We start from the raw sequence: 21,450 nt of genomic DNA on the forward strand, positions 1-21,450 counted from the left end.
TTTTTGCGGTACGCGGGCCTCTCACTGTGGCGGCCTCTCCCGTTGCGGAGCACAGGCTCCGGACGCGCAGGCTCAGCGGCCATGGCTCATGGGCCCAGCTGCTCCGCGGCATGTGGGATCTTTGCGGACCGGGTCACGAACCCGTGTCCCCTGCATCGGCAGGCAGACTCTCAACCACTGCGCCACCAGGGAAGCCCTATTTTCCATGTTTTTAACATCACAAAATAGCAAGTTCTAGTCATAATGTTGCTCATAACGACAGTGCTATCTTTTTAAAGGACGAAATGGATGTTACCTATTGCTGCATAACAAACCACCCCAAAACTTAACATAATAATTGTGTATTATCTTTCACAGTTTCTCTATAGGTCAGGGATTCTGGAACAGTTTAGATAGGTGGTTCTGCCTTGGGGTAACTCTCAAGAGGTTGTAGTGAGATGCTGAAGCCTTATGAAGGCTTGACTGAGGATGGAGGATCCAGTTCCAAGTGACTGGTAAGGTGGTGCTTGCTGTTGGAGGGAGACCTCAGCTCCTTTCCCTGTGAGCTCTCCAGGGCCACTTGAGTGTTCTCAGAGTTTGGCAACTGGCTTCCCCCAGAGTGAACAACCCAAGAGAACACGGTGGAAACTTCAATGCCATTATGACCTAGCTTTAGAAGTCACTCATCTTCACCTATCGGTAACTCTGAGCGTTCCTCAGCCCTGATCCAGTGTAGGAGGAGACTACCCAAAGACATAGATACAAGGAGGTGAGGCTCACTGGGGATGATCTTGGAGAAGTTGTTGTCTTATGTGTGAATTCCAGTCATTTAAATTGTCATGAATCCAACACGTGCAGTGAGAGAGGCCTGACAGCTCTCCTCACCTTCCTCCAGAGGAAGAGAAATGCCATGATAGCTGAAAGAGGTTCAATATGGAAAATCCAAATCCTCCAAGGTCATTTAAACTCAGAGCCTCAATCAGAGAAACCTGAACGATCCACCTAGTTGCCTCCTCCTCCCTCTGAAACCGGGCTGACCCACCCTCAGAATTCCAAGTCAAGTGTTGTGTGATTTAAGGGCAAGTAGGCTCAGCCAGCAATGGGATATATCAACTGTGGTGTCTATACTTCAAGCACTCATGTGTGAGAAAGGGTTCTCTCCTGATATTTCAACTCTGCCAGATCCATCTTACCATGGGTACATCTTGTGTCAAAGGCTTTGGGTGCTAAGAGGGCCACATGCTCAAAATATGTGACTCCCCAGACCCAAGTTCCAACTCTAATCTCCAGTTGGAAAGCTAATAGGTATCTTAAATATGTCATGTCTAAAACAGAACTCTTAATTTCCACCCCTCTAATACTCAAAGCCTGTTTCTCCCATCTTAATAAATGCTACCCACCACCACCATCCACCCAGCAGCTCAGGCAAATAACCTAAAGAATGTCCTTGAATTCTCCTTTTCCTCAGCCCCTAAATCTAATTCATCAGTACATTTTATCAATTCTCCTCCAAAAATCTATCTCAAGTTCTTCCACTTTTTTCCATCTCCACCATGACCACCATGACCACCACAACTCTCAACAAAGTCATCTCTACTTGAACAAACCAAGAGTCTTCTAACTGGGGACCTCATTCTCACTCTTGGAGTTCTCTCCTTTCCATTTTCTATTCAACAAGCAGTGCAGTATCCCAGGAAGCCAGCAGACAGCACCATGTCACTGAGCATCTGAGGTGTGAGTACCAGAGAGAGCCCACCTCCTTCCCAGTTTTAACCAAAGGGCCCTGAATAATGTGCCACCAATATCTACATCATCTTTTTCCTTGCACTCTCATTTAGATTTGGAAATGGGCGTAGACTCATTCTGTTTAGTTCAGATCGCTATAAGGAAAACCTGTGATCTTAGAACATTGAAGTAGGTTTAATTACAGTTTACGTATTACAATATTCATCTTAGTTTTTTGTTGCCCTACAGTCAATGGTGTTTGGTGAGAAGATATGTATGGATATGTTTTGCAGGGCATTAACCTTTTAAACAAGCCAAACCTTAATCCCCCAGGAGATAGAAACCACTGGTAGAATGATGGGTGTGAGTCGGGGTAGGAATCAATATGTAGCATTATGAGTAAAAAAAGAAAGACAAGCTCTGAGTGTGTACGATAAACAAAGAAACAACATGAAAATGATGGTAGATGTAGATCTTTCGTCAAACATGAACCGTGTGTTCTTTTTAAAAAAGATTTAAGGGCATATGACTTTATGCTTATTGTTTTGGGGGCTGCAGGGCCAGAAGGTCATCTTGACCAAAAAGAAAGTTATATGAGTCATGAAAAGCTCAACAAGTATGTCCACATTACAGAGAAAATGACATGTATAGTAACTGAGAGAGGAACCTAAGAGCTTCTGGTAAAATATGAATTTCTCAGGCCTTTCTTATCTCACTCTTTATTTTGAGTGAGATAAGATGGTTGAATTGATGGTTGAATTCTCTCTCCAAGGATTATATATACAATTAGGGGTTATAGTTTTCTTATAACTAAAAATATGAGGAATATGCTTTATAAACAGAAAAGGTCTGAAGCTAGGACCAGCTCTTTTGACCATATTAATAATGGAACTTCCCTTAGGTGGAATAAATGTAAACCAAATTTACACTAAATGAGTCATAGGTTTGCTCTTACATTTTTCCTTCTGATTTTTGAATTTCCCAATTTGAGTGTTAAGAAATGTCATTAAAGTTGTTACCGAAGACCGATCCAAATCAGAATACGATTCAGTGTTGCTGAAATTACTTTTTTTCCCCCGTTTGTGGTCCTTATTTATCCACTGACCTAAGTAAAACGTGTAGTATAGTTTACTTTTTTTTTAATAGTGTTTATTTTTACTTGTTGACAGTTTGCTTTATTTATTTATTTATTTATGGCTGTGTTGGGTCTTCGTTTCTGTGCAAGGGCTTTCTCTAGTTGTGGCGAGCGGGGGCCACTCTTCATCGTGGTGCGCGGGCCTCTCACTATCGCGACCTCTCTTGTTGCGGAGCACAGGCTCCAGACGCGCAGGCTCAGTAATTTTGGCTCACGGGCCTAGTTGCTCCGCGGCATGTGGGATCTTCCCAGACCGGGGCACGAACCCGTGTCCCCTGCATCGGCAGGCAGACTCTCAACCACTGGGCCACCAGGGAAGCCCCTAGTTTACTTTTTAATTGCCCTTTAAAAAAAATTTTTTTTTGGCTTAACAACGATTTATTATTTATAACATTTATATGGGCAAGCCTTGCTCACGTGGCTTCATTCAGCACAGGCTGGCTGGGCAGGGAGGTCCAGGGTGGCCTTATTCACTCCCTTGGCGGCTGGTGCTGGCTGGCTGCTGGGGCACCTCCGTTCAGGCCTAGCCTTGGAAGTAGCACTTCGGCCACATTCTGTTGGCCAAAGCACCAGCAAAGGCAGCCCAGAGTTAAGGGGTGGAGAAACGGACACCACGTCTTGATGAGAGGATCTCAAAGAATTTGTGGTCATCTTTTTCAGTCTTCGACAGAAATCAGTCTCTCCTTCAGCTTAGAATAGAAAACATCAAGACTTGGATCTTGGAGTAAGAAGCATCCAGTGTTCACAATTTGATGATGCCGGTACCATAACCAGGCTCCATATAATGCTAAAGACACAGTGGCTCCTCATTTATTTACTCTTACCCTTTTGATTGAAGTCACTCTGAGTAATTAGTCTTTCTTGGATTATGCAGGTGGGAATGGATTCTGTGCAGAGTTAGTCCCAGTAGGAATTTTTCTAGTTATCATTCAAAATAGCCACACAATTCTGTTGCCCTTTGCTTATATTACATCTTTCTAAATTCCATTTCTCTGAAATCTGAGATGGTACAATTTTTCCCCCCTAATTTCCTACCTATTCATCCTCCCTGCTCTGAGACTTCCATCCTATGGTTATTCTTACCCCTCTCCTACTTCTTCAGCTAAATTGCCTTTTAAATTTAATGTATATTCCGCTATAACAAAATGAAGAGATGATTATTTACCATAAGCCAGTAACAATGACATGCTTCAGTGATGCCAATCCCCAAAGCTAAATCAGCATCAGGGGTTTTTCCATCCTAGTTTCAAAACACTGTGAATAGGGGCTTCCCTGGTGGCGCAGTGGTTGAGAGTCCGACTGCAGATGCAGGGGACACGGGTTCATGCCCCGGTCGGGGAAGATCCCACATGCCATGGAGCGGCTGGGCCCGTGAGCCATGGCCGCTGAGCCTGCAAGTCCGGAGCCTGTGCTCCGCAACGGGAGAGGCCACAGCAGTGAGAAGCCCACGTACCGCAAAAAACAAAACAAAACAAAACAAAAAAACCCAAAACATTGTGAATATTATCTCGAACTACTTCCCAATATATTATAAAATTCTAAAACAAAATATTAAAAAAAAAAGACTTCTCAAGTAATTTGATTTTAGTTTAATCTCGGAGCGCTTTAACACGCTTTTGGAAGGAGGAAGAGTCTTTACTCAAATAAATAATAACATTATTTGAACTTGTCAAAACATTTGGGCATCACAGAGCCATGTGGTGAAAAGGGCAGAAACCCCATTTATTGCTCTTTGGCCTTGGTTGATACAACTGGGAGATTTTAAAAAGGCCAAAAGACTGAAAAGACCAGGTTCCTGCCAGCCCTAGTTTTTCCACTTTCCCACCGGGTGCCCTATATATATTACAATACACTGACCACCTCTGAGTTTCATTTTGTCTTTTCAAAACGGAAACGATACCACCGACCTCCTACAGTTGCTTTAAGACTTAAGCAAGCTAATGAATGTGAAAGCACACTGTACTGTACAAATATAAGCCATCGTTAAACTCTTCATGTGAGGTATTTTGGGGTTGGTGCTACCTGTTAAATAAAATATATCACTATATTTTTAAGAACAGATACATACTCAAAAATACCTTTTCAGACTTTAAGTTTTAAGCTGAGTGTTTGGGTAGATGAACTCCTTTTGAAGAATTATAAAAGGAAAACATAATCTAAAAATTCAAGGAAAAGAGCCATTTTAGGACAGGTTAATTTATTAGCGAATATAATGAAACTTGAGTTTCAAAATGGAAATCTAAGAAGTGTCTGAGCATTCCATGAATTGGTACATCTTGAAATGTCTTATTAAATGAAAGGAAAACTGACCAGTACTTTATATTGACCTGATTTTTAGGAGCTTTGGGATTATCTTTATATTTTGATTAGTACTTATGATATGGGTAGGACCGTCTGAAAATATCGTGAGTGCTTTCCTCACTAATACAGGCAACAGATCACCTTGACTTAATATATGTAAAGAGAGAGCTCCACTACAGGCCTGGGTGGCCACTGCTTCCAGGTGTTTTTTGCTCTCTGCAGCTTTCGCTCTATCTCATCCAATACAATGATTTTGCTAGAAGTGAGCCATATTTTGCACACTGGTCCAAGCCGGGTTTTTATTTCTCCCCCTCAATGCACTTTCCTCTCATTCCAGCAATGTTTCACATGTGTTTGATGTGTTATTATAGGTGTGGTTTATGCTGACAGACAATATAAACTGATAAAGATCATCAAAGGATCTGTGTTCCCAGCCTTGCATTTACTTAGAAGATTGGTAAATGAATGCACATGCTTATGTTTTAAGTTAAAATAAAATGTTTAATGGATGTATCTTTTGAAAACATGACCCTTTGCTTCAAATGATTTTTTATTGTTAACTTAGCCACTACCAGTCCCAATTGTGTCTAAAGAGAAGGCTGCTGTGTGTTTCTCCAAAGGACAGATCTAGGACCAATGATCTCAATCATAGAGAAACAGATGCTGGCTACTATACATAAGGAATTTCCAACGGTCAAAACTGTCCTCTAAAAATGCTTCCTTTGTTGATAATCCTAAGATTGGAAGGTTTTCATCAGAGGCTGATAAATATTTCTTAGGGGTGTTCATCATCCACTCACCGGTTCATTGACCAAAAAATGTATTGGGCGCCCACTACGCCCTCAATATCTATTTGATACAATGGAGGATCCCTAGTGAGATCCACAAGGAGATACAAGCTCATGGAGCTTAACCTAAAGGACTCAGGGTTGGACAGTGGAGGGGATGTGACAAAGAGGGGCGGAACATAATAGCTTGATTTTGTACTCACAGTGTAAATGTCCACTTGGGAGCTTGTTAGAAGTACAAAATTTCATGTCCCACTTTAATCACAATCTCCATTTTAACAAGAGCTCCAGGTGATCTTTGTTTGAAAAACCCTGCTCTAAGTTTCTTTCTAATCCTGAGGTAATATGTTTCTGTGACTCTACAGCCTTCTGTGCCAATAATGAAAGATCCTTGGAAGAGTGACTTCATAAGGTTTGGAGCCATGGAGTGGCTTTCCAATGTGGCACCAAGCTTTAATGGTGTCACCTCAGTCTAGATGTATGTTTCCAGGCCAGTCTGGAAAAGACCTAGGTCCAAATGCCTTTTTCCTAGATTGTTCTAGTGGCAGCCTCTGTGCTACATCTCTATTCTCCTTTGATAGTGTAGCATCTGCCTGACTTTGGGATTCCACAAATAGTTAAGGATTAAATCAGGCAAGAAAGAAATCTTTTTCTTTAAAATATTAATTTATTTATTTAATTTTGGCTGTGTTGGGTCTTCGTTGCTGCACGCGGGCTTTCTCAAGTTGCGGGGAGCAGGGGCTACTCTTCATTGTGGTGCACGGGCTTCTCATTGCAGTGGCTGCTTCCCTTGTTGTGGGCTTAAGTAGTTGTAGCGCGAGGGCTCTAGAGCGCAGGCTCAGCAGTTGTGGTGCACAGGCTTAGCTGCTCCGCAGCATGTGGGATCTTCCCGGACCAGGGCTCGAACCCGTGTCCCCTGCACTGGCAGGCGGATTCTTAACCACTGCACCACCAGGGAAGTCCAAGAAAGAAATCTTATTTACATTTGAGTCACACCAATGTTGATAACCCTCTGATATTTGACACTTATTGTAGGAAACCTGGATTTTTCTTAGTTAAAGATGAAATCAAGTATATACACACACACACACTAAACACATGAGAAAGTATCATCTTCTGCTTAAACACCTCTGATGTCTGTCATTAGGAAAAAAATTCAAACGCCTTACCACGGCCAAGGGCTCTAAATGTGACATACCTCTGCTATTCCTCAGTTTTCTTGCCACTGTCTCCCTTGCTCCTTCATGCTAGTCATCTGTCAGTTACTAAAGCTATTTTCTGCATTAGGATCTTGGCATGTATAGTTCTTTCTGCATAAATAACTCTTTCCTTGGTTTTCAATGAGACTTGCTCCTCATCACTTAGGTTTCGGCTAAGGTGTCACATTTTCAAAACGTACTTCCCTGATGCACCCATCTAGAGCAGGTCCCGCCATTATTCTCTCTCAAAGTCCATGTTTACTTTCTTCATTGTATTTCATTAATAATCTCTGTTTTTTATAGGGTTTTTGACCTTTTTTCTTTTTTTGGCCATGCTGTGTGGTTTGTGGGATCCTAGTTCCCCAACCAGGGATGAACCTGCTCCTTCAGCAGTGAAAGCACAGAGTCCTAACTACTGGACCACCAGGGAATTCTCTGACTTGTTTATTGTCCCTTTACCCCACTTTTTTATTTGAAAGTTTCATCCACCTCAAATGAAGTTGTAAGCAATTACAACCATTTGCAGAAAATTTTCACAAACATGAAATAGAATAGCTTCAAACTTTGATCACAAAAGTAAGGTAATTAAGGAAAGAATAAGATGATGAATTTTCTTTTTTAAGCAGGAATACTGTATCTGTTTTGTCATCTGTAACCTTGATATTACTCCAGGTATGTTATAGTGTAGTTTTTTTTCTGTAAGTAGATGACATCATTTTAGTACAATTATTTTCTTTTTAAATCTCTGACAGTGTTATTAATCAAACACAAAGCCTATAAAATGAGCCCAGTGTCATCTTGTCCTTTGCTGGTTTCCTGATTGTAATGTCCACTCTTGGCCCATGAGCACACTCATTTGGCAGAAAATCAGTTTATTTGATGGGTAAGGGCATCAAAATATTTATTTTCTTGGTTAAATTAATTCCCCTTCCTCAGAGATACAGCGTAAATGGACCTGATGTGTCAAATAAACCTATAGATGCTATTTCTCCGGATTCTCCAAATGCTGCCTAGTTCATGTCTGAGCGATAGAGTGGGTAGCATGGAGGAGACTAGCATCAAATACCAGCTCAATGAGTTGATCAGCCTGGTACTTCACTTGGCTGGCAGGGCTCATCTTCTTTCCCTTCCTCTTCACTAAGTTATACATTTTTTGAGGATAAAGTTGTTGTCCTCTTCCTTGGCAATTTTGCACACATATATGCCGACTGCCTGATTGATTTATAATATTACTAATTATGCACATGATGTGGTTTGGACTCCATGGAAGCATGTTTCACAAAATACAAACTATTTAGGATGCAAACACAATTTACATTCCCCTCAAAAAAAAAAATTCTGTCTGCTTCATTGAGCAACACTAAGTAATGCATAATCATTGCAACTAATGTGCTGTTGTTGAGTGCATGCCATATGCTAAGCATTGCTCTATATGATTCGCATATATTATCTTATTTAATACCCTATTACAGCATGCCAGCCATTGAAATGTATGTGAAAGATCAGATGTAGAGAATGGGCCATTGTAAAGAACTTTATTGTTTGTTTTTTCCCTCAGCTTTATTGAGATATAATTGACATTATAACATTGCATAAGTTTAAAGTGTACAATGTGATGAGTTGATACACATATATATTGAGAAGTGTTTACCACAATAAGGTTATTTAACACATGCTTTACCTCACATACTTAACATTTTTTTGTTGTTATGGTGAGAACATTAAATCTTCACTCTCAAAGCAATTTTCAAATATATGATACATATCATTAATTATAGTCATCATTCTTTTTTTTCTTTTTTTTTTCTTTCTTTTTTTTTTTTGCAGTACGCGGGCCTCTCACTTTTGTGGTCTCTCCCGTTGCGGAGCACAGGATCCGGACGTGCAGGCTCAGCGGCCATGGCTCACGGGCCCAGCCGCTCCGCGGCATGTGGGATCTTCCCGGACCGGGGCACGAACCTGTGTCTCCTGCATCTGCAGGCGGACTCTCAACCACTGCGCCACCAGGAAAGCCTATAGTCATCATTCTATACATTAGATCCCTGGCAATTATTCAAACTGAAAGTTTGTACCCTTTGACCAACATCTCCATATTTTTCCCATCCCTCAGCCTCTGGCAACCACCATTCTACTCTGTTTCTGAGTTCGATGCTTTTAGAATCCACATATAAGTGAGATCATACAGTACTAGTCTTTCTCTGACTTGTTTCTGTTTGCATAGTGCCCTCAAGGTCCATCCACGTTGTTGCAAATGGCAGGATTGTCTTCTTTTTTAATGGTTGAATAATATTCCACTGTCTATATAGACCACATTTTCTTTATCCATTCATCCATCAGGTAAGTTGTTTTCATGTCTTGGCTGTTGTAAATAATGCTGCAATGATCACAGGAGTGCAGATACCTCTTTGAGATAATGATTTTCTCTTATTTTGATATATACCCAGAAGAGGGATTGTTGAATCACAAGGTAGTTCTATTTTTCTTTTTCTTTTTTTTAATTTGGCTGCACCAGTTCTTAGTTGCGGCAGGCAGGATCTTCACTGCAGCATGCGGGATCTTTAGTTGCAGCATGTGGGATCTTTAGTTGCAGCATGTGGGCTTTTAGTTGCAGCATGCAGGATCTAGTTCCTTGACGAGGGATGGGACCCGGGCCCCCTACACTGGGAGCTCAGATTCTTAACCACTGGACCACCAGGGAAGTCCTGGCAGTTCTATTTTTAATATTTTGAGGAACCTCCATGCTGTCTTCCATAGTGGCTGCACCAATTTACATTCCCACCAACGATGCACCAGGGCTTACTTTTCTCCACATTCTCCTCAGCATTTGTTATCTTTTCGTCTTTTTGATAATAGCCATTCTGACAGATGTGAGGTGATATTTCATTATGGCTTTGATTTGCATTTTCCTGCTGATTAGTGATGCTGAGCACTTGTTTCATGTACCTGTTGGCCATTTGCATGTCTTATTTGGAAAAATGTCCATTCAGGTCCTCTGCCCATTTTTTAACCGAATATTTTTTGGCAATTGAGTTGTATAATTTCCTTATATATTTTGGATACTAACCTCTCATCAGATATGTATATGGTTTGACTTTATTGTATTTTTTGTTTGTTTGTTGTTTGTTTTTTATTTATTTTTGGCTGTGTTGGGTCTTCCTCGCTATGCGTGGGCTTTCTCTGTTTGCAGTGAGCAGGGGCTAGTCTTCGTTGTGGTGTGCAGGCTCTAGGTATGTGGCTTCAGTAGTCGTGGCTCATGGGCCTAGTTGCTCCATGGCATGTGGGATCTTCCTGGACCAGGGATCGAACCCGTGTCCCCTCCATTGGCAGACAGATTCTCAACCACTGCGCCACCAGGGAAGTCCCTGACATTATTTTTATTTATTTATTTTTTGGCCGCATTGGGTCTTTGTTGCTGCACACGGGCTTTCTCTAGTTGCGGCGAGTGGAAGCTACTCTGTTGCGGTGCACAGAGGCTTCAGTAGTTGTGGCACACGGGCTTAGTTGCTCCGAGGATGTGGGATCTTCCTGGACCAGTGTTCGAACCCGTGTCCCCTAGCATTGGCAGGCGGATTCTTAACCACTATGCCACCAGGGAAGTCCAGATATTGCTACTTCTTGATGTTTCTGTTTTGAGCACTAGTATTGACCTCCCATTGCTAACCCTCTTTTCCAACCCCTCTTTCACCCCATCCCTACTTCCCATCCTCCCATCCTTCCAATATTGTATCATAACTCTGGATGGATCTGTGTTTCGTGTTTACATGTTATGATTATGCAAATGCCCTTCACAGTTGAGCCATGTGGATTGTTATAGGTGTTTTCCTTTCTTTTTTTAAAATTAATTAATTAATTAATTGATTGATTAATTTTTGGCTGTGTTGGGTCTTCGTTTCTGTGCGAGGGCTTTCTCTAGTTGTGGCAAGCAGGGGCCACTCTTCATCGTGGTGCGCAGGCCTCTCACTATCGCGGCCTCTCTTGTTGCGGAGCACAGGCTCCAGACGTGCAGGCTCAGTACCTGACTTTATTGTTTATTAATACATTTAACAGAGATGTCTGGTTTCACCCTCCTTTACTTAAGTCTTAGGGTTGGAAAACAACTAATGCTATGTGAGCAGGAGAGAAACTTGCCTTTATCTGTTTTCTACCTCATGCTATTATATTATCATGTCCTTACTTTCCTGATGAGGAAGTTGAGGTTCAGAAGTGTTTAGGTCTCTCAGGTGGTAAATGTTAAAATAAGGCTTAGGCTGTGGTTTACCTAAACTGCCTCTAATGTTTATTTAAATTTCTGATAATTGATTTTGGTTTCTTTTATTATTCCCCAAAAGTAATGTTTACTTTCTAAAAAATAAAATCAAGGAAATATCTGAAAGAACATTAGGATGAGAATCTAGGGACATGTGTTCTAACCAGCATCTATCATAAGTGAGATGAACCTTGAGAAGCCACCTAACTTTGATCCTTAATGTGGTATTTGGATAGAAAATTCTATGATTTCATTCCAAGGCACTTACAAACAACTTCAATGAAAAATGAAAAGGTCATCTTGTGGCTCATCTATATCTCATCCATACATATACCTATATTTCTTACTTGTTGTAAACACTATGTAGATGATATTTTATGTTTGCTAAGTAATTGTAATTTTCTAAACCAATAAGTTCAGAGAATGGTGATTTAGAAAAAATTATCATAAAGGAAATATTTTACAAATGTACCTGTCATTCTTTATTGCTTATATCAATTATAAACAATAGTTCAGTATCATAAACAGCTAGACAAGTAATCTAGATCAGGAGTTTTTAACCTGATTGCACATAGAAATACCTGAATAGGGAATGAGGGGTGGGAGTAGTTTTGAAAATATATGATATTAGGAACCCCAGTAGACCAAATATATCAGAATCTCTGGGGTGGGGCCTGGGTGTCAATATTTTTTAAATGTTCCCCTCTCCATGATTTTAATGTATAGCCGGAGTTTACAACTGCTGATCTAGAATAGATCATTGTTTAGTGCACTACAGTTTCTGATCATTGCTCAACTGCTTTCTCAAGAGCCAACTAATTCAATAATACAAAGGTTTAATGGACCATCAATTGTTAATTCAAAAATAATATTTCCTTATTCTAATAGTATCATTTGGGCTCACAGAATTTTTTTTCATCAGCAATCTTAAGAGAGCCATTATAGTTTGTTTCATGGCTATATTCATCTTTGACTCCTTAATAATTATAGAAGTAGAACAGTTTCCTATCTAAGTACTTGATATTTTTTAATGTGAAAGGAAGATGAGCATCTGGCTGTCTGGAGAAAAAGTTGTGGGCTGGGGATTTGAGTTTTGAAGTTCCCTTTTGAATTCTAATAAGCTGGCTTATTTTGAAATCTCTATATTAAAATTAAAACAATGATATAGCTTTATATTTTTTCTCCCAAATTCTGCAACAATTCTTAAATGTCAGCATTTATTTCCACAGTGAAATAAATGGGACTCAGAGATTTTCATTAACTTCTCTCCAGAAAATTCAGTAATAAAACTTAAATTTATACTCACTGATACTGAAAATCTCTTATCACCAAAGGACTCTGAAAGTCATGATGAAAGATAACTACTTCTATGTCAGGACACAAAAGAGACTCAACTCTTTGGATGGCTGATTAAAGAAATTATCTCAAATTCTACAGTCATAACATTGGAACAGACTTGGTTGTAATTTATTTATTTACATAGCCATCTGGTCTCAGGCACTAGAGGAAAGAAGGTTATTATATAATGCACAGATGAATCTGCAGTTCTTTGCACGAATATATTTGAAAGTCTTATTTAGGGCCCACCTTGCTGCCCAAGTTGACCCACTCTCTGTGTGTAGAGCCACTGGCCCTGGGCCACTGGTAGAGGCCAATCTTAGAACCGTCCAGTGAGGTCTCTTTTCCTTAAGGAATGGGAAACAAGGAAAAGGCTCCCCTAACACTCCTCCAAGTGTGCCAAAACACATAGGGAACCCTCTCAGTGGGAGCCATAGCACTCAAGCATGGGACAGTATCCATTATATCCACGCTATATAATTCAAGGCCAGGACTGAGTCTTAGGAAGGAAAGGAAAAGACAGGTGTAACCAGTGTTGCGTAAGTCTTTCTGCTTCTTTGTCATCCTTGACCTCTTATTTGTAACCTTACTGTAGATAATAGGATTAAATGTAAATTGAAACATTCCCTCCTTAGAGAAGGAGGTGATGCCATCAAATTCTGACTCCTCTTATGTTGATGCAGTTTTTTTTGTTTGTTTTTAGCTCTGTGCTGCCCATCATTTCATTCTTATTTACCCGTATTGAGACATGGTTCCTGGATTTCAAAGTGCTCCCATGAGAGGCAGCAAAAGAAGGCTTCTTCCACAGTTCAGGATGCCAATGAGCGGGAACACTCATGTAAGCCAATGGTCTTTTTCATGGTCAGTTTTATTCTCCACTTGAATCTGAAGTAAACTCTGATTAGAAAGCTGATCAAAAGCAGGATGGTGAAAAATCACTTCTAGAACCATGAGGGTACTTTTGTTAAACGTGAAAAGTCTTCATTGAAAGTCAGTGCAAGGGGAAAAAGGACTGAGGAGGTGGCCTCCTCACTGAAAGTCGTAATGATGACAGCCACTGCTGACTTTGTTGAACTGCTAATAAGGAATTTGCTTATTATAATACTTCACAGACACTGTACTGAATCCATATACATGCATTAGCCTGCCTGTGGCAGGTGAGATAATGTGATTATCTTTTCTTTATTCAGAGGAACTGAACCTGACCTTTTAATGACTAGATACAAGAATCTTGTGCTGTATTCTTATTCAAAAGAAATCTATATTGACTCACAGAACTGTTTTTGTTTCATGCATCACATTTATTTTATATTTCTTTTTTTAACAACATATATTTTTCTTGTTTTTTAGAAACATGCAAGTGGATTCTTTGCACAATTTTAAAGGGACAATAAAGCCCAACATGTTTTTTAAATGCCTTATTTAATCTGATTTCTTAGGGTTTCTGAAGAGCTTTCTTTTTAAACATGCATTTATAAATTTGCATACTTTCTCCTTCACAGTTGTAGCCTTTATAGCATGAAGTATGTCATGAATATCTTTTTTACACTAGTAGTACTTTGGCACAATGGCATACACATAATAAGCTCACAGTTAATATTTATTGGTTGGTTGATTCTATGTTACATATGAGACACAATTTATAATAATGAGTTTTCATGCTGCCAGACCCTACCAAACATTTTGAAAAGAGTAATTTTGTTTGTCTCTATTTTCCCACCTCTCATTCACTCTGCATCCACTGAAAGATAGCTCCTACCCTCACCAATCCAATGAAACGCCTTTGATGAGATCCCTAGTGACTGCCTAGTTGAAAATCCCACTGGCTACTTTTCAGTTGTTATTTTCCTGGACGTCTCTGTGTATTCAGAAGCTCTCTCCTCCTTTGGCTTCCATGCTATTTCATACTTCTCTGTTCCTTCTCAGTATCCCGTGTAGATTCCTCTTCCTTTGCAGACCCTTTAAATATGGTGACAGAGTCATCTTAGTGCCCTTTCTCTTCTTATTCTACCCTCTTTCAGGGACTTCATCCCACCTGCAGGACTTCAGTGTTATATGCTGGTGAATCTTAAATTTACCTGTCCAGACAGGCAAGGTTTTTCTGAGCTTTAGACCATATTTCCAGGTGTCTGCCAAACATTTCTATCTGGCTATCCCAAAGGCATCACAAACTCAACATACAAAAACTAAATTCTTCATCCCATCCCTACAGTTTCTATTCCATCACATGACTCCTTATCCTCTTATCCCCTTAGTGAATTTCATCGATTTCCTACCACTCTATCAGTTGTACCAGATTAAAAGCTTGGAACTATCTTAGAAACTTAGCAGGAGGCCTCTGCTAAGTTTCCGTTAGTCATGGGAGAACCTGTTAGATTCAACTACCAATTTATAAACAGAGAATTGAAGAACATGTTAAACAATACCATAAGGTTACAATCAGCAAAATCCAATCTGTGTCTACAGGACAAATGACCTGATTTCTTCAACAAATGAATTATAAACCAAAGAGAAAAAAAAAGAGGGATAGAAGGAAAGCCTAGAAAAAAATTTAAAAGACCTAAGAAACATGTAGGGGATCGTAATGAGTGAAATCTATTTAGATCTTGATTCAAACTATTAAAAATTATTCTATTTATGAGGCAGTTGTCATGTTGAACACTGTATATTTGATAGTATTAAATAATTATTATCAAATGTTTTAGGCATGATAATGGTATTGTGGTTATCATTTTTTTAAAGACATCTTTTAGAGATACATACTGAAGTATTTATGGATGAAATGGTATGATGTCTGGGATTTGCTTCAAAATTATATGGAAGGAAGGAATTCAGTGGGATGTATTTGAAATAAGATAGGTTATGAGTTTAAGATTCTTGAAACTGAGTGATGGGTCAAAGGATTCATTGAAATGTTCCATTATATAAAGTTTTTTTTTTTTTTTTTTTGTAAAGAGTCTTAAGACTCTAACTCTAGTACATAGCTCTTTCCACAATTCCATTACATTGGTCATGGAAAAATGAAGCAAAATTCCAGAATTTTCTACATTTTTTTTTTAATTCAAAAGAGGTTCCCAAAACAAGGAATAAAGACAGTGGTTAAAAATGTCAGCCCTTGGAGTTCATGAACTCTGTTTTCTCATCTGACTTTGCCAAGAAATTCCTATCTGGTCTTTGGCAATATTAGATTTTTCTGTCTTGATTTGGTCACCCTCCAAAAGTTGGCCAGAGGTCAAGGTCCACATTATGACTTGTCGGCAGCACTTCCAGCCTAGGAGGGTTCCATTACTGCATAAAGATGATGCATAAAGTGAGCCGATTTTAGGAGAAAAATCTGCTTTTAAATTACTATTAATACAATAGGTTTGATGAAAACGTAAAATGAAAAACCATTACAGAGGGAAAAATAGATGCTTTATATGAAAGATTGTTATTGACCAAAGCTTCATAATTAACAAAACTATTAACTACAGATGGTAGGACTGTTTTTCACTTTACTATAAGATGTTATGGACTGCCGTCACCATCTTGAATCACAGTGTCTGGTGCGCTGAGCTGAGGTGTCCACACAGTGGTTCTGCCCTGGAAACTCTAATCTGACGTGTTAGGTGGAAGTCCTCTGCACACAGCCCCCTACAGCAATAGACTTTGAGGAGGAAAAACATGCAGCCGACAGAGATTGGTTCAAGATGGCAGAGTAGAAGGATGTGCACTCACTCCCTCTTGCGAGAGCACTGGAATCACAACTAACTGCTGAACAATCATCAACAGGAAGACACTGGAACTCACCAAAAAAGATACCCCACATCCAAAGACAAAGGAAAAGCTGCAGTGAGACAGTAAGAGGGGCGCAATCACAATAAAATCAAATCCCATAACCACTGGGTGGGTGACTCACAAATTGGAGAACAATTATACCACAGAAGTCCACCCACTGCAGTGAAGGTTCTGAGCCCCATGTCAGGCTTCCCAACCTGGGGGTCCAGCAACGGGAGGAAGAATTCCCAGAGGATCAGACTTTGAAGGCTAGCGCGATTTGATTGCAGGACTTCCATAGGACTGGGGGAAACAGAGACTCCACCCTTGGAGGGCACAAACAAAGTAGTGTGCCCATGAGGACCCAGAGGGAAGGAGCAGTGACCCCATAGGAGATTGAACCAGACCGACCTGCTAGTGTTGGAGGGTCTCCTGCAGAGGCAGGGGGCGGCTGTGGCTCACCACGGGGACAAGGACACTGGCAGCAGAAGTTCTGGGAGGTACTCCTTTGTGTGTGCCCTTCCAGAGTCCATCATTAACCCCACCAAAGAGCCTGTAGGCTTGAGTGCTGGGTCACCTCAGGCCAAACAACCAACAGGGAGGGAACTCAGCCCCACCCATCAACAGACAAGTGGATTAAAGTTTTACTGAGCTCTGCTCACCAGAGCAACAGCCAGCTCTAACCACCTCCAGTCTCTCCCATCAGGAAGCTTGCACAAGCTGCTTAGATAGCCTCATCCACCAGAGGCCAGACAGAAGAAGCAACTACAATCCTGCAGCCTGTGGAACAAAAACCACATTCACAGAAAGATAGACAAAATGAAAAGGTAGAGGACTATGTATCAGATATGAAGGCACAAGATAAAACCCCAGAAAAACAACTAAATGAAGTGGAGATAGGCAGCCTTCCAGAAAAAGAATTCAGAATAGTGATAGTGAAGATAATCCAGGACCTTGGAAAAAGAATGGAGGCAAAGTTCGAGAAGATGCAAGAAATGTTTAACAAAGACCTAGAAGAATTAAAGAACAAACAAAAACAAACACAGATGAACAATACAATAATTGAAATGAAAACTACACTAGAAGGAATCAATAGCAGAATAACTGAGGCAGAAGAACAGATAAGTGACCTGGAAGACAGAATGGTGGAAATCACTGCCACAGAACAGAATAAAGAAAAAAGAATGAAAATAAATGAAGACAGCCTTGAAAAAAAATGAAGACAGCCTAAGAGACCTCTGGGACAACATTAAACGCAACAACATTCGCATTATAGGGGTCCCAGAAGGACAAGAGAGACAGAAAGGACCTGAGAAAATATTTGAAGAGATTATAGTCAAAAACTTCCCTAACATGGGAAAGGAAATAGCCACCCAAGTCCAGGAAATGCAGAGAATCCCAGGCAGGATAAACCCAAGGAGAGACATGCCGAGACATACAGTAATCAAATTGACAAAAATTAAAGACAAAGAAAAATTATCAAAAGCAACAAGGGTAAAACAACAAATAACATACAAGGGAACTCCCATAAGGTTAACAGCTGATTTCTCAGCAGAAACTCTACAAACCAGAAGGGAGTGGCATGATATATTTAAAGTGATGAAATGGAAGAACCTACAACCAAGATTACTCAACCCGGCAAGGATCTCATTCAGATTCAACAGAGAAATCAAAAGCTTTACAGACAAGCAAAAGCTAAGAGAATTCAGCACCACCAAACCAGCTCTACAACAAATGCTAAAGGAACTTCTCTAAGTGGGAAACACAAGAGAAGAAAAGGATCTACAAAAACAACCCAAAACAATGAGGAAAATGGTAATAGGAACATACATATCGATAATTACCTTAAACGTGAATGGATTAGATGCTCCAACCAAAAGACACAGGCTTGCTGAATGGATACAAAAACAAGACCCATCTATATGCTGTCTACAAGAGACCCACTTCAGACCTAGGGGCACATACAGACTGAAAGTGAGGGGATGGAAAAAGATATTCCATGCAAATGGAAATCAAAAGAAAGCTGGAGTAGCAACACTCATATCAGATAAAGTAGACTTTAAAATAAAGAATGTTACAAGAGACAAGGAAGGACACTACATAATGATCAAGGGATCAATCCAAGAAGAAGATATAACAATTGTAAATATTTATACACCCAACATAGGAACACCTCAATACATAAGGCAAATGCTAACAGCCATAAAAGGGGAAATCGACAGTAACACAATCATAGTAGGGGACTTTAACACCCCACTTTCACCAATGGACAGATCATCCAAAATGAAAATAAATAAGGAAACACAAGCTTTAAATGATACATTAAACAAGATGGACTTAATTGATATTTATAGGACATTCCATCCCAAAACAGCAGAATACACTTTCTTCTCAAGTGCTCATGGAACATTCTTCAGAATAGATCATATCTTGGGTCACAAATCAAGCCTTGGTAAATTTAAGAAAATTGAAATCCTGTGAAGTATCTTTTCCTACCAAAACGCTATGAGACTAGATATCAATTACAGGAAAAAAATCTGTAAAAAATACAAACACATGAAGGCTAAATAATATACTACCTAATAACCAAGAGATCACTGAAGAAATCAAACAGGAAATCAAAAAATACCTAGAAACAAATGACAATGAAAACACAGTGACCAAAAATCTATAGGATGCAGCAAAAGCAGTTCTATGAGGGAAGTTTATAGCAATACAATCCTACCTCAAGAAACAGGAAAAATCTCAAATAAACAATCTAATCTTACACCTAAAGGAACTAGAGAAAGAAGAACAAACAAAACCCAAAGTTAGTAGAAGGAAAGAAATCATAAAATCAGAGAAGAAATAACTGAAATAGAAACAAAGAAAACAATAGCAAAGATCAATAAGACTAAAAGCTGGTTCTTTGAGAAGATAAAATTGATAAACCTTTAGCCAGACTCATCAAGAAGAAGAGGGAGAGGACTCAAATCAATAAAATCAGAAATGAAAAAGGAGAAGTTGCAGTGGACACCGCAGAAATACAAGGCATCCTAAGAGACTACTACAAGCAACTCTATGCCAATAAAATGGATAACCTGGAAGAAATGCAAAATGAATGCATTCTGTGATGGTTCTAATCTATGGTTTACATTAATTTTTTTTGTGTAAAGCCTGGTCTTACTTAGATTTTGATGTTTTCAATGCCAATATCCACAGACAGCTTTGCAAAGAAATGAAAAACAATGATCATTTGAGGCTGATACATATGTTTTTTTGTCGCTCTTGCCTCATGCCCCAAATAAATGAGGTGGTAAACTAAATGAAATCAACTTTTTCTTGTACCCACCTGGCATCAATTGTTTCCAGCTCCAGGCATCTAGTCAGGGATAATTTGTCAGCCAAAGAGGTTGAGGGTCACCCCAGAATTCTCAGTTGCTTATGTAAAAACTAGACAATACCCTTCTGTACAGTCATCCTTTCTCCATACCAATCCTCTCCCATACATTTGGACAGACATGCTTTCTCAACCACAAACATATACATCCTCTAATTTTCTTTTTCATATCTGTAAGTTATTTTGCCCAAGATATACTTATTCATCTTTCATATTTAGATAGCCTCCCTTAGTATAATCTTTAAATGCTGTCATAACTATTGCAAATCTTTTTAAATAAAGAAAAAAGTGCATGCCGGGTAATTATAAAATAGTTATTACATAGTCTACAGGAGGGAGGAGAAAGAGGGAGGGAGAGAGTTGAAAGCAAAATGGATTTACCAGAAAGTTTTGAAATGTTCACAACTCACAAAAATTAATGGTGAATCATGGGTCAAAATTTCTTGCTCTAGAATATTTAGAGGAAATGCTGATAGCTAAACAAAATGCAGATGAATCTTGGGTTGAAAAATAAGAATGTGAAGAAAAAGCACAATGATGATATATATGTATGTGGAGGGGATACTTCAGAAATGTTCAAAACCAGCTGTAAACGAATTTTCTACTGGGTCCACTATAAATGTGCAGGGAGATACAGTATTAGAATGGATCTGGGATTATAAATGTAGTGTTAGAAGTTCATAAATAAGATTTGTAATTTAAAGCCCAAACATTCTTCATATTTTTCTCTATCATATACCTTTTTCAAAAATGGACTCACACCAAGTCATATCATAAGAATGAGGGCTTAGCTCTCCTCCAAGCTCCAGGGCCAAATGGCTAAACTTAGCCAACCTGAACTTTGAATACTTGTTTTTTAATTCACACACTACCAGAGAGCCCTGCATTTCTAAAATTTTATTGAGAATCTTAGCTATTCCAATAAAGACATTCAAATATTTACTGCAGTTTTATTTATTTATTTATTTATTAAATATTTATTTATTTAGGCTGAGCTAGCTTTTAATTGCAGCATGTGGGATCTAGCTTCCCAACCAGGGACTGAACCCAGGCCCCCTGCATTCTGAGAGTGGAGTCTTACCCACTGGACCACCAGGGAAGTCCCCCTGCAGTTTTAAATAAAATATCTTAGGAGCTACCCTGTAAAACATGCTTTAAAAAGTTTAGGAAGTTGTATGATTTTAATTAAGATAGAGGCAGATTATGGATTAGTAGTCATTGAGTGGCAGAAATTGGCTAGATACTCACCGACCTCCTTTCTTCTTCCTGGGTAAATAAGAAGACTCACCTCCCAGTTTTGCTTGCAGTTCAGTTGGTGTTCTGGCCAATGGAATGTGAAAGGAAGTAATAAACAGTACTTCCAGATTTATCTTTAAAACATCCTGGTTGACCCTCCTTGCTCCCTCTCTTTACTTAATGGTTGAGTAATGATCAAGCAGAGGAGTCCATGGAGGCACTAAGAAATAGCAGAGCTGTAATATAGATGTACCCTACATTCCTGAGTCTCTGTCTGGAGGAGAGCCTAAGGAGAGCTGCCCAATCTGTATTGGGCAGGGATGTAAGAAAGAAAGAAAGAAAAATTTTTTTTTTTTTTTTTTTTTTGC

Source organism: Mesoplodon densirostris, chromosome 1 (genome assembly GCF_025265405.1).
Source record: "Mesoplodon densirostris isolate mMesDen1 chromosome 1, mMesDen1 primary haplotype, whole genome shotgun sequence".
NCBI lineage: Eukaryota > Metazoa > Chordata > Mammalia > Artiodactyla > Ziphiidae > Mesoplodon > Mesoplodon densirostris.